This window comes from Triticum dicoccoides, chromosome 3B (assembly GCF_002162155.2).
Source record: "Triticum dicoccoides isolate Atlit2015 ecotype Zavitan chromosome 3B, WEW_v2.0, whole genome shotgun sequence".
Lineage (NCBI taxonomy): Eukaryota > Viridiplantae > Streptophyta > Magnoliopsida > Poales > Poaceae > Triticum > Triticum dicoccoides.
Genome location: NC_041385.1, coordinates 516,905,439 through 516,918,522, shown reverse-complemented (window position 1 = coordinate 516,918,522; position 13,084 = coordinate 516,905,439).

Below are 13,084 nucleotides of genomic sequence, written 5' to 3'. Positions count from 1 at the left end.
CTCGAGTCTTCGAGTCACGCTCCAAACTCTCATGTTTTTCCACGAGAGCCTGGAGCTCTTGCTGTACCTCCGCCACCCGCGCCTCCTGTTTCTCTCGCTCGGTGCGCTCCGCGGCTGCATTACGTTCGGCCGCGGACACCGCCTCCTTCAGGGTCGCCACCTCGTTCGTGGCCCCTGCAATACCCATGTTATCCTTGTCATCCTTCTTGCAACCAAATCCTTTTCTGTAAGGTACAATTTTAATAAGGTGTTACTCACCTTCCTTATCCTCGAGCTGCTTCTTGGCACAGCCGAGCTCGTTCTCAGACCGCTCGAGGCTTTGCTTCAAAGTATTGACCTCCGCAGTCAGGGCGGCAGAGGTCAGCAACACAGCCTGCAATCCCATATTGACATACTTTTTTTATGACTCCTGCGTATATGTTTTTAGATCCTCAGTTCGACTTTTCTTTCCGAATACCGAACCGAGCATCAGGGGCTACTGTCTATGCGGTACTATTTTACATATATCAAAATTCTTACCTCAAAGCCTGTTAGAAGGCTGCTGCAGGCTTCGGTCAGCCCGCTCTTGGCGAGCTGAACCTTCTGAATCACCGCACTCATGATAGTGCGGTGTTCCTCTTTGATGGAGGCGCCGTTGAGCGCCTCCAGCAAGCTATCCGGCACCTCCGGTTGGACGGAGGCCGCCGGCGTCACGGTCTTGCCCTTCTTACGCAGGGGCCGCCCGCCGGACTCCGGAGCCACTATAGGTTCCGGGGCGGAGTCTGGTGCAAAGTCCGAGAGGTTGCCCTGCGGCACCTCCGGGGCCTCCTCCTCCTGGTGGGTCCCTTCCCGGGATCCCACCTCGGCATCGTCCGCATCACGGGGGGTGGAGGCGGTCGGAAGAGAATCCATATCCGACGCACCCAAGGACCCGCTCGACGAAGCGGGAAGATCATCCTTGGGCGGACTGCAGGGTAGTATGCGGCATTAGAAAGACACCATGTGGCGAAAAGAAAAACCATGAAGTTATTCGGGAGTCCGGATACTTACGATCTCGCCAGAGGCTTGGCCCTTGGAGGCCAATCCTCGTCATCGTCGCCGGCGCTGGCGGAGCAGTCCGGGGGAAGAGTCCTTCCCTTCTTGGACCCTTCGGCCTCCCTCGTCGGGGAGGCCTTCCTTTTCTTCCCTCCCCCTGCTGGGGGAGAGGCCTCCTTCTTCTCCTCCTCGCCTTTGTGGGAGGAGTCTGCCTCGGAGTCATCATCCGATGACACCTGAAAACGGGAACTCTTTCGAGTGCCCATGGCCTTCTTCTTGGCCTTCTTCTCCAGCACCACGTGGGGTGCCGGAGCCAGCAGCCCCGTTAAGCGGGCGTCCGCTGGGTCTTTTTGCAATGGGGCTGGACAGATAGTCTGTTCGGCCTTCTTCAGCCAGTCCTGTCAAAGGAGGGGTTTAGATCCCACGTAGAGTCAAACTATAAAACAAGTGTCCCGTAAAGGGCAAAATTGCTTACCTCGTTAGCCGGACGCTGCGAGCTGAATCCACGATCTTCGGTAGCGGATGCGGGAGCCTCGGCGCCCTTAAACAGCACCCTCCAGGCCTCTTCGTATGTAGTGTCGAAGAGCCCGCTCAAAGTCTGGTGCTGCGCCGGATCAAACTCCCACATATTGAAGTCCCGTTGTTGGCACGGGAGAATCTGGCGGATGAGCATGACCTGGACTACGTTGACAAGCTTGAGCTTCTTGTTCACTAGCTTTTGGATGCAGGCTTGAAGTCCGGTCAGCTCCTCCGAATCACCCCATGTCCGGCCACTCTCCTTCCAGGAGGTGAGCCATATGGGGATGCCAGATCTGAATTCGGGGGCCGCTGCCCATTCAGGGTCACGCGGCTTGGTGATGTAGAACCACCCCGATTGCCACCCCTTAATGGTTTCCACGAAGGTGCCCTCGAGCCAAGTAACGTTGGGCATCTTGCCCACCATGGCACCTCCGCACTCCGCTTGGCTGCCCTTCACAACCTTCGGCTTGACACTGAAGGTCTTGAGCCACAAGCCGAAGTGGGGCTGGAAGCAGAGGAAGGCCTCACACACGACGATAAACGCCGAGATATTGAGGATGAAATTCGGGGCCAGATCATGGAAATCCAGGCCGTAGTAGAACATGAGCCCCCGGACAAAGGGATGGAGTGGGAAGCCCAGTCCGCGGAGGAAATGGGAAAGAAATACTACCCTCTCAAGGGGCCTGGGGGTGGGGATGAGCTCCCCCTCGTCGGGGAGCCGGTGCGTGATGTCGCTGGACATATATCCGGCGCTGTGCAGCTTCTGGATGTGCCCCTCCGTAACGGAGGAGGCCATCCACTTGCCTCCCGCTCCGTACATAGTTGGAGAAGGTTGAGGTGAGATGTGCGGACTTGGGCGCTGGAGCTCGGGTTCGCGGAGATGGATAAGCAAAGGAGGAAGAAGGCGTAGGTAAAAGGGTTGGGTCTTTATCCCCTTATATGGGCGGACGAAAACATGCATCCCCACCGGCCTGATAAAACTCGCTTATCTCCCAAGCGCCGCAAACAATGGCGCGGTTGGTTTACCCACGTCCGTATTGATGGGAATCCCGGAATAAGGGGAACACGATCTCTGCTTCCACAAGACGTGCCAAGGAAACCGCTTCGCTAAACACGCTGAGGTGGTACAATAAAAACAATTCGAGTAAAGGCTTGGTAGTGGTGTGACGTCACGCCACAAAATACGTCAGCAGCTTGAACTTGTGTAAATATTATTCTCTCTACGGTGGTATGTGGAATTTATTTTGCAGAGCCGGACACTATCCTGGTGTTCACAATCTTCTATAAATTGTTCAGAGAAGGAACCCGCCTTGCAACGCCGAAGACAATATGCGCGTCGGACTCATCGTCATTGAAGCCTGGTTCAGGGGCTACTGAGCGAGTCCTGGACTAGGGGGTGTCCGGATAGCCGAACTATCATCACCGGCCGGACTCCAAGACTATGAAGATACAAGATTGAAGACTTTGTCCCGTGTACGGATGGGACTTTCCTTGGCGTGGAAGGCAAGCTTGGCAATACAAATATGTAGATCTCCTACCATTGTAACCGACTCTGTGTAACCCTAGCCCTCTCCGGTGTCTATATAAATCGGATGGCTTTAGTCCATAGGACGAACAACAATCATACCATAGGCTAGCTTCTAGGGTTTAGCCTCCTTGATCTCGTGGTAGATCTACTCTTGTAATACCCACATCATCAATATCAATCGAGCAGGACGTAGGGTTTTACCTCCATCAGGAGGGCCCAAACCTGGGTAAAACATCGTGTCCCTTGTCTCCTGTTACCATCCGCCTAGACGCACAGTTTGGGACCCCCTACCCGAGATCCGCCGGTTTTGACACCGACAGGTTGCAAACTTCATTTCTTCGAAAGCTTCAACGCTGCCAGCAAATTAAAGCCTGGTTAGGGTTTAGGGTTCAAGTGCTAGGGACTGCATGGATCGTTTTTTCTTTAGCTGTCTCTGTTCCAAAATAAGTGTCAACTTTAGTAGTAGTACAACTTTGTACTAAAGTTTGCATAAAGTTGAGACACTTATTTTGGAACGGAGGGAGTACATATTGGCTATGATCTGTCGATCATTGAGATGCAATAGCATGCACGTTATTCTCTATATTTGATGAAATGTTGCAACCGGGCAACCTTGGACGCAAGATACATGAAACAGAAGCTGGAAGCTTCATAGCATTGTACACATTTATCTTGCTGAGAAATTACAGTATGTACTATACTACTATGTAAAAAGTTAGGTGTCGCATGGTGTCCAGAAAATATGGTGATAGTGTGAGGTGGGCCATGTAATCACCGATCCTACGTGTTTTCACTGCTTTCGCACTCCTCCGCTGTAAGAATGGAGAAAATTGTAATCTAGTACCTCCTTTCATTGAAGCGTGGGACATCCAGTAGTCGTACCACCTCAGTAATAATGACCAATGAGCCATCAAATCATATAGACCCAGCAGTAAGTTAGACGGACGAAGCAACCATCACTCTTGAATCCGCTTCTCCCTTCAACACAGGCGTCAGTGAGAGATCGCGTGCCTAGGCATGAATACGGCACCGATTCTTTGGAGCTGTGCTGACCTTTCGGGCGGGAAGCGCGCGTGGGCAATGGAGGGGCTTTGGGTGGGCCAGGCTGGCCAGGACCGGGCGTGGCAGCTGTCCCGACCGGACGCCCGGAAATGAGAGGATGTACCGACTCTCGCGGCTAAATCGTACACTACACACAATCTCTCTGTAGGAGTAGGCCGATGTGTCACTCTCTCTAACACACACGCTGTTAAACACACACACACACACGCGCGCACGCGCGCACACACACATACAGGTTCATAGAATAGGAATATCGTGCGAGTGTGAAGCCACAAGAAGTGAGATACAAATGGAGTACGTACAAGAGAAGAGGCAATGAATATTCCATCAAACCTGGACTGAGGAGTAGTACTCCCTCCGTCTAGGTGTTAAGTCATCTTACGAAAATCAGATATTCCCAAAATGTTTAGGCGTCATCCATTAACTTCGCATCTCAATCCCCTCCTAGCCTCGTTGCTAGCGAGCGTTGTTACTTACTCTGCCTTGTTATCTCCCCCAGAAACCCAATGCATGGAGTGCAACTAGAAATCAAAGTCGGCTTGCATGCGAGTTAATACGTGGCCCTGCATGGTAGCTAAAACGACATCTCTTAATTGTTGTGATTAATTGTTGCCTTTAGAGACAGAAACCATGGCTTTAATTGGAGGAAGGACCGGTCAAGTTTCTCCTTCTACTCAAATCTGCTTGCACTTGGTCCCGCTGCACCTTCTAACATGACTTACACCTAGACGGAGGGAGTAGTATGAGATACGGTGGCACACTGACTTAGGTCAAATACAAGTGCCTAAAATTATTGGAAGAGAGCAAAGTGTAAAAACTAAATAATTAAAATTGAATTTCTCGTTTGTTTTTCCGAAACGGAGGCAAACGATTTGCCTCATCCACTAAATAAGAGGAGAATAGAGTTTCACAATTTGCAAGTGACCCTACAAATAAACGCCATGGTAATTACTCTCAATATGCCCTAGTTTCTTAGCACCCGTTGTAACCCTTAGTACATATGATGGCACACTAACTTAGGCCGAATACAAGTGCCCAAAATATTTAAATTGAAGGATGGTGTAGCCCACCTTTCCGATATTTTGGCTGTGTGTGGTTCAGTTGTTGTTCACTTCGGAGGGTCATGTACCACACGTGAACGTTAGTAAGCACGAACAGGAGGCGTGCAGCATTAATTGTGAGTTGACTCCTTTGAGCGTTAAATTTTCTTCATGTATTAGCATTGAACCTAGTATTTTTCTTCACTACATTAAATAAAGAGTCCCGTTTCATGCACAATTTAAAATGATTTTTATGGAGAGAAAAAGAGAACAACTCCATTTGTATACGCTGCAGCCTCGACTCTTGTTTTCTAGGGTTTGCATTCTTCACACACTCTCTCCACTATATATATACACGCTGGAGCCTTGGTACTTGTAGTTGCTCTCTCAACACTCTCTCACCCTCTCCAGATCTAAACAAGACTTCATTGGCCTCTCTCTCTCTCTGTTGGGATCTATGGTAGGGTATGTCGACTGCAAATTAAAATTTTCCTATGCGCAGAACAATAGGAACATGCTACGGGAGATGGATCACAGTTCGTTACCACTAGACGCGCAGTGCCGTGCAGCGGAAGAAGAGTTGGGGCAGCGCATCCGCGTGGATCATCTCCTCCTCGTCTGATCTCCCTCGAACAGCCGGTCGTCCGATCCCACGTAAAAGTTCTCCGGAGCGGTGCAAGTGCACCGCCTCTAATGGTATCCGCGCGTGCAGGAGGAACACCGTGCTGCGGACTGCTAGGTCCGATCACATAGTCGGCGGCAAGTGGAGGTGGCTATTCGCAACACATGCAAACCCTAGTGATAGCGCCGAAGCGATCAACCGCGTAAGTGTGCCGCACCTCCACTTTATATAGGCGTCCATTGCAGGCTCAACACTTGGGCCTCGCACGGACCCTAAAGCCCAAAGTCTACTCGGCCGCGTTCCAAGTCCAGTTCGGATCACATCCGACCAGTATCCTCCGAACCGACCTCGTAGGTTCCTTCCCTTAAGCGCGCGACCCCTTAGGTTCGAGTCGGCTTGGTCATAGTTCGGATCACCTCCGACCTGCATGGTTGATAGCGGCCTCTAGCAAGGCGTGCCGACCACCAAGTAGACTATGAAGCTGGTTAGGCGAACTTGTACAACGTGTCACACTTCTGTTCCCTTTGCCTCACGATATATGTTGTTGGGCTCAAGGCGAGACTGTCATCCTTGTGCTAGCCCGACCTCTTTCTCATTCCAGTGATGCCGAAGCTTACCGCATGGCCATGCTTATCCTGGTCGGATCACATGAGGGGCCCAGAGTATATCTCTCCTGGTCGGAGGGGCAAATCCCATCTTGCTCGACCATGTCTCGCAGCATGGGACTGGACAAACCTGAAACCTACCTTTGTAACTACCTAGTCACGGAGTAGCGTTTGGTCGTCCCAAAGCAAGTCTGTCACCATCTCGAGTACATGCGTCAGCTCAGGTCTTAGGACATAGAACGTATGTTGTACTAGAGACTCACAGATGACATATCGCTGCGTCTCATAGTTGGGTTTGTCCGACCCAGACCTTATCTCGACTCGGATCTGACTACGTCGAATCCGACCAGACCTTTCCAAGTCCATATTATCCGGTTAGCATCCAATGCTCCATGGCTAGTGAGACCGAGCCATCGACCGTGTCATATGCTAGTCTAGTCGGCTGCTCGTCCAAACATCCCTTTCAACTAGGGACTTTTTAGGACAGTCATCATACAATGCATAGTCCCACAAACAAGTCACGTACTTGCTGATACACATGATTGATAATGTCCAAGGACTATCTTTATTCATAACCACATAGGAAATATCATCATACATGATTGCCTCTAGGGCATATCTCCAACAGTCTCCCACTTGCACTAGAGTCAATCAAATAGACATCGAATGCCCATAGCTCTAACGTGCCCCTCATGCTTGGGTTGTGGAAGCGGCTTAGTCAATGGATCTGCAACATTTGCATCCGTGTGAATTTTTCATAAGTCTACATCACCATTCTTTACGATCTTTCATATTAGGTGATATTTCCGATCTTTGTGTCTGACCTTGTGGTGATTCCTCGGCTCCTTGGCTTGTGCGATGGCACCAGAATTATCACAATAAAGGTCCAACGGTTTTACCGAGGCTGGGAAAATAACAAGATCATCCAGGAAATGTCGGATCCAAACACCTTCCTTTGCAACTTCACAGGTCGCAATGTATTCTGCTTCTGTGGTAGAATCGGCCACCGTATCTTGCTTGGAACTCATCCAGCTCACTGTCCCTCCATTCATGAAGTACATGAATCCAGACTGTGATCAACAATCATCTATGTCGGTTTGGAAACTAGCATCGGCGTAACCCCTTACGACGAGCTCTTCCTCACCTCCATAAACTAGGAACATCTCTTTAGTCCTTTTCAGGTACTTCAAAATAGTCTTTACCGCTGCCCAGTGGCTCTCACCTGGGTTGGCCTGGTATCTACTTGTTAGGCTTATTGTAAAAGCAACATCAGGTCGTGTACATATCATGGCATACATGATGGATCCGATTGCCGAGGCATACGGAATCCTACTCATCCTGCTTCGCTCATCGGATGTCGAAGGACTCTGAGTCTCGCTTAGCCTTATACCATGTGAGAGTGGCAAGAACCCTTTCTTCGCCTCACTCATGTTGAACCGCTTCAACACGTTATCTATGTATGTGCTCTGGCTAAAGCCGACCAGCCTCCTCGATCTATCTCTATAGATCTTAATGCCTAAAGTATAGACTGCCTCACCAAGGTCCTTCATCGAAAACTTGCCATTCAATGACTCCTTGGCCGAGTTTAGCATCGAAACATCATTTCCGATCAATAGTATGTCATCCACATACAAGATCAAAAATACTATCGAGCTCCCACTTAACTTCTTGTATAAACAAGCATCCTCTTCGCTTTTGATGAAATTGAGACCAATGACGACCTCATCAAAACGAATATTCCAGCTCCGAGATGCTTGCCTCAACCCATAAATGGATCTCTTGAGCTTGCATACTTTACTAGTGCTTGTCGAATCGACAAAACCCTTGGGCTGTATCATATATACGTCCTCGGTTAAATTTCCATGAAGGAAAGATGTTCTGACATCCATCTTCCATATCTCGTAATCAAAATATGCATCTATAGCTAGTACGATCCTCATCAACTTTAGCATCGCTACCGGCGAGTAAGTCTCGTCGTAGTCAATTCCTTGAACTTGTCCATAACCTTTAGCGACAAGCCGAGCTTTGTGGATTTGAACATTTCCATCCACATCGGTTTTCTTCTTAAAGACCCATTTGCAACCAATGGCAGTTACGCCAGGTGGCAGATCAACCAAGTCCCAGACTTGATTCTCATCCATGGACTTTAACTCGGATCTCATGGCCTCCAGCCATGCCTCGGAATCTGGGCTCACCATCGCTTCTGCATACGTGGCCGGCTCGTCGCTTTCTAGCAACAATACATCACGCACTCTATGCAATCTTTCCGACCTCCGTGGTTCCGATGCCGCTTCCACTATGGGTTCCTCGACTGACTCCAGTATGATCTCATCACCATCCGAGCCATCCCTGAGTGGTCCTCGAATTTCTTCGAGTCGGACCATCCTCCCACTAGCCTCCCGACTGAGAAACTCTTTCAAAAGGAAAACCCCATTCCGAGCAACAAACACTTTGTTCTCTTCTCGGTTGTAGAAGCTATATCCCAAGGTTTCCCTCGGATATCCCACGAATATGCATTTATCTGACTTGGGTGTAAGCTTGTCTGACATAAGTCGCTTGAAAAATGCTTCACAACCCCAAATCTTTAGAAAAGACAAACTGGGACTCTTCCCGGTCCACATCTCATGTGGGGTCTTGTCTACGGATGTTGATGGTACCTTGTTAAGTGTGAAAGCTGCAGTTTCTAGAGCGTATCCCCAGAATGACAAGGGTAAATCCGATTTGCTCATCATAGACCAGACCATGTCCAACACGGTCCTATTCCTCCATTCCGACATGTCGTTTCTCTGTGGCGTACCAGGAGGTGTGAGCTGAGGTACTATACCTCGGCTTTTCAGATGATCATCAAACTCGTGGCTCATGTACTCACCTCCACGATCAGATCGTAGAAGTTTTATAGTCTTGCCGAGCTGATTCTCAACCTCGTTCTGAAACTCTTTGAACTTTTCAAAAGTCTCTGACATGTGCCTCATCAAATAGATATATCCATATCTACTCAAATCATCGGTAAAAATCACGAAGTACTGATAGCCACCTCTGGCAGTTGTGCTCATTGGACCACACACATCAAGTTCCAACAGCTCGGACGCCCTCTCGCAACTCTTTGCAAAAGGAGCTTAGTCATCTTGCCGAGCAAGCATGATTCGCATGTCTCGAACGACTCAAAGTTGGACGAAGTTAGGAGCCCATCATCATGGAGATTCTTCATGCATTTCAGACTAATGTATCCAAGCCAGCAATGCGAGAAGTATGTCGGATTTATCTCATTAGGCTTATGCCTCTTGACATTCACGTTATAGACCGGTTCCTGTTCTAGATTCAATATAAATAGCCCATCAACAATGGGTGCATAGCCGTGGAACATACCATTCAAAAATATCAAACAACCATTGTCCTTTAAATTGAATTCATAACCTTGACTCATCAAACATGAGGCAGAAATAATGTTCCAACTAAGTGCAGGAATGTAATAACAATTATTCAATTCCATAATGAATCCGAAAGGAAGCTGGAGCTGCATCGTGCCGACCTCCAACGCAACAACTCTTGCTTTGTTGCCGACCCTGATGTCAATCTCCAATTGTGCCACACGCCTAGTTCTTACCAGCTGATATGTCTCCAACGTATCTACTTTTCCAAACACTTTTGCCCTTGTTTTGGACTCTAACTTGCATGATTTGAATGAAACTAACTCAGACTGACGCTGTTTTCAGCAGAACTGCCATGATGTTGTTTATTGTGCAGAAAACAAAACTTCTCGGAATGACCTAAAAATCCACGGAGATAAGTTTTGGAAAATATAAAAAATGCTGGCAAAAGATGAAGGCCAGGGGGCCCACACCCTATCCACGAGGGTGGGGGCGCGCCCTCCCCCCTGGGCATGCCCCCTATCTCGTGGGCCCCCTGGAGCTCCGCCAACCTCAACTTCGACTCTATATATTCCGTTTCACGGAGAAAAAAATCAGAGAGAAAGTTCCATCGCATTTTACGATACAGAGCCGCCGCCAAGCCCTAATCTCTCTCGGGAGGGCTGATGTGGAGTCCGTTCGGGGCTTCGAAGAGGGGGATTCATCGCCGTCGTCATCATCAACCATCCTCCATCACCAATTTCATGATGCTCACCACTGTGCGTTAGTAATTCCATCGTAGGCTTGTTGGACGGTGATGGGTTGGATGATATTTACCATGTAATCAAGTTAGTTTTGTTAGGGTTTGATCCCTAGTATCCACTATGTTCTGACATTGATGTTGCTATGACTTTGCTATGCTTAATGCTTGTCACTAGGGCCTGAGTGCCATGATTTCAGATCTGAACCTATTATGTTTTCATGAATATATGTGAGTTCTTGATCCTATCTTGCAAGTCTATAGTCACCTATTATGTGTTATGATCCAACAACCCCGAAGTGACAATAATCGGGATACTTCTCGGTGATGACCGTAGTTTGAGGAGTTCATGTATTCAATATGTGTTAATGCTTTGGTCCGGTTCTCTATTAAAAGGAGGCCTCAATATCCCTTAGTTTCCACTAGGACCCCGCTGCCACGGCAGGGTAGGACAAAAGATGTCATGCAAGTTCTTTTCCATAAGCACGTATGACTATATTCGGAATACATGCCTACATTACATTGATGAAGTAGAGCTAGTTCTGTGTCACCCTATGTTATAGCTATTACATGAGGAATCGCATCCGACATAATTATCCATCACTGATACAATGCCTACGAGCTTTTCACATATTGTGCTTTGCTTATTTACTTTTCCGTTGCTACTATTACAATTACTACAAAACTGCTATCTTTACTTTTGCCACTGTTACCATTACTATCATACCACTTTGCTACTAAATACTTTGCTACAGATACTAAGTTATCCAGGTGTGGTTGAATTGACAACTCAACTGCTAATACTTAAGCATATTCTTTGGCTCTCCTTGTGTCGAATCAATAAATTTGGGTTGAATACTCTACCCTCGAAAGTTGTTGCGACCCCCTACACTTGTGGGTTAACAAGACTAATTTCTGGCGCCGTTGCCGGGGAGCATAGCTCTATTCTTTGAGTCACTTGGGGTTTATATCTGTTGATCACTATGAGGAACTCGAAAGATGAAAGAACCAAGATTTTTCCCTCAACTACGAGGGGAGGTAAGGAACTGCCATCTAGCTCTGCACTAGATTCTCCTTCTGTTTTGAGTAAGTTTGTGACACCTAAACCTGCTACTGCTTTAAATAATGATATGTCGCATGTTATTGATGATGCCACTTCTGCTATGCATGATATTTATGATGAAACTACTTCTGTGTGTGATACTACTGTGCCATTAGGTGAATTTTTGGATGAACAACTTGCTAGGGTTAGAGAGAATGAAAGTATTGAAGATGCTATTATTGATGATAGTGATGATGAAAGTTCTCCCCCTGATTATGAATTACCTATTGTTCCTGAGGGTTATGTTATGAATGAGGAAGCTGCTAAAGCTATTTTTGCTTGCAAAGATAGATATAATCTTAAGAAATCATTAGCTAAATGGAAGCAGCAATCCCTTAATGCTAGAATGAAACCTAACCCTGCTTTTGCTACTTCACCTATCTGTGTTACTGATAAGGATTATGAATTCTCTGTTGATCCTGAAATAATTACTTTGGTTGAATCTGATCCTTTTTATGGCCTTGAATCTGAAACTGTTGTGGCACATCTTACCAAGTTGAATGATATAGCCACCCTGTTTACTAATGATGAGAAGTCTCACTATTATTATATCCTTAAGATATATCCGTTTTCATTAAAGGGTGATGCTAAGACTTGGTTTAATTCTCTTGATCCTGGTTGTGTGTGTAGTCCCCAGGATATGATTTATTACTTCTCTGCTAAATATTTCCCTGCTCATAAGAAACAAGCTGCCTTGCGGGAAATATATAATTTTGTTCAAATCAAAGAAGAGAGTCTCCTACAAGCTTGGGGGAGGCTTCTCCGATTACTTAATGCTTTGCCTGATCATCCTCTTAAGAAAAATGAAATACTTGATATCTTTTATAATGGACTAACCGATGCTTCAAAGGATTACTTGGATAGTTGTGTTGGTTGTGTTTTTAGGGAAAGAACAGTCGACCAAGCTGAATTACTATTGTACAATATGTTGACTAATGAAAATAATTGGACTCTTCCTGTGCCAATTCCTGAGGCAATTCCTGAACCAATTGAGCCAATTCCTGAGCCTATTCCTAAACCTACTCCTAAGAAGAGAGGTGTTCTATTTCTCAGTCCTGAAGATATGCAAGAGGCAAAGAAATCAATGAAAGAAAAAGGTATTAAAGTTGAAGATGTCAAGAATTTACCACCTATTGAAGAAATACATGGTCTTAATCTACCGACTGTTGAAGAAACACATTGTCTTGATAACCCGACACAGGTAGTAATGGTGAATTCTCTCTATAGATATGATAAAGTTGAAATTCCCTCTACTAAATTTCATAGCCCATGCTTAGATGAATTTGATGACTTTATGGCTAGACAAGAAAGTTTTAATGCTTATATTGGTAGAGAATTAAAGAATAATTCTTTCAAGATAGGACTCTTGAGTGATTATATGGCTAGAGTTAAAGGTGAACTTAAACTCATTAGCAAATATGCTTCTATTGTTACCACTCAAGCTGATCAAGTACTTAAAGCTCAAAATGATTTGCTTGATGAATT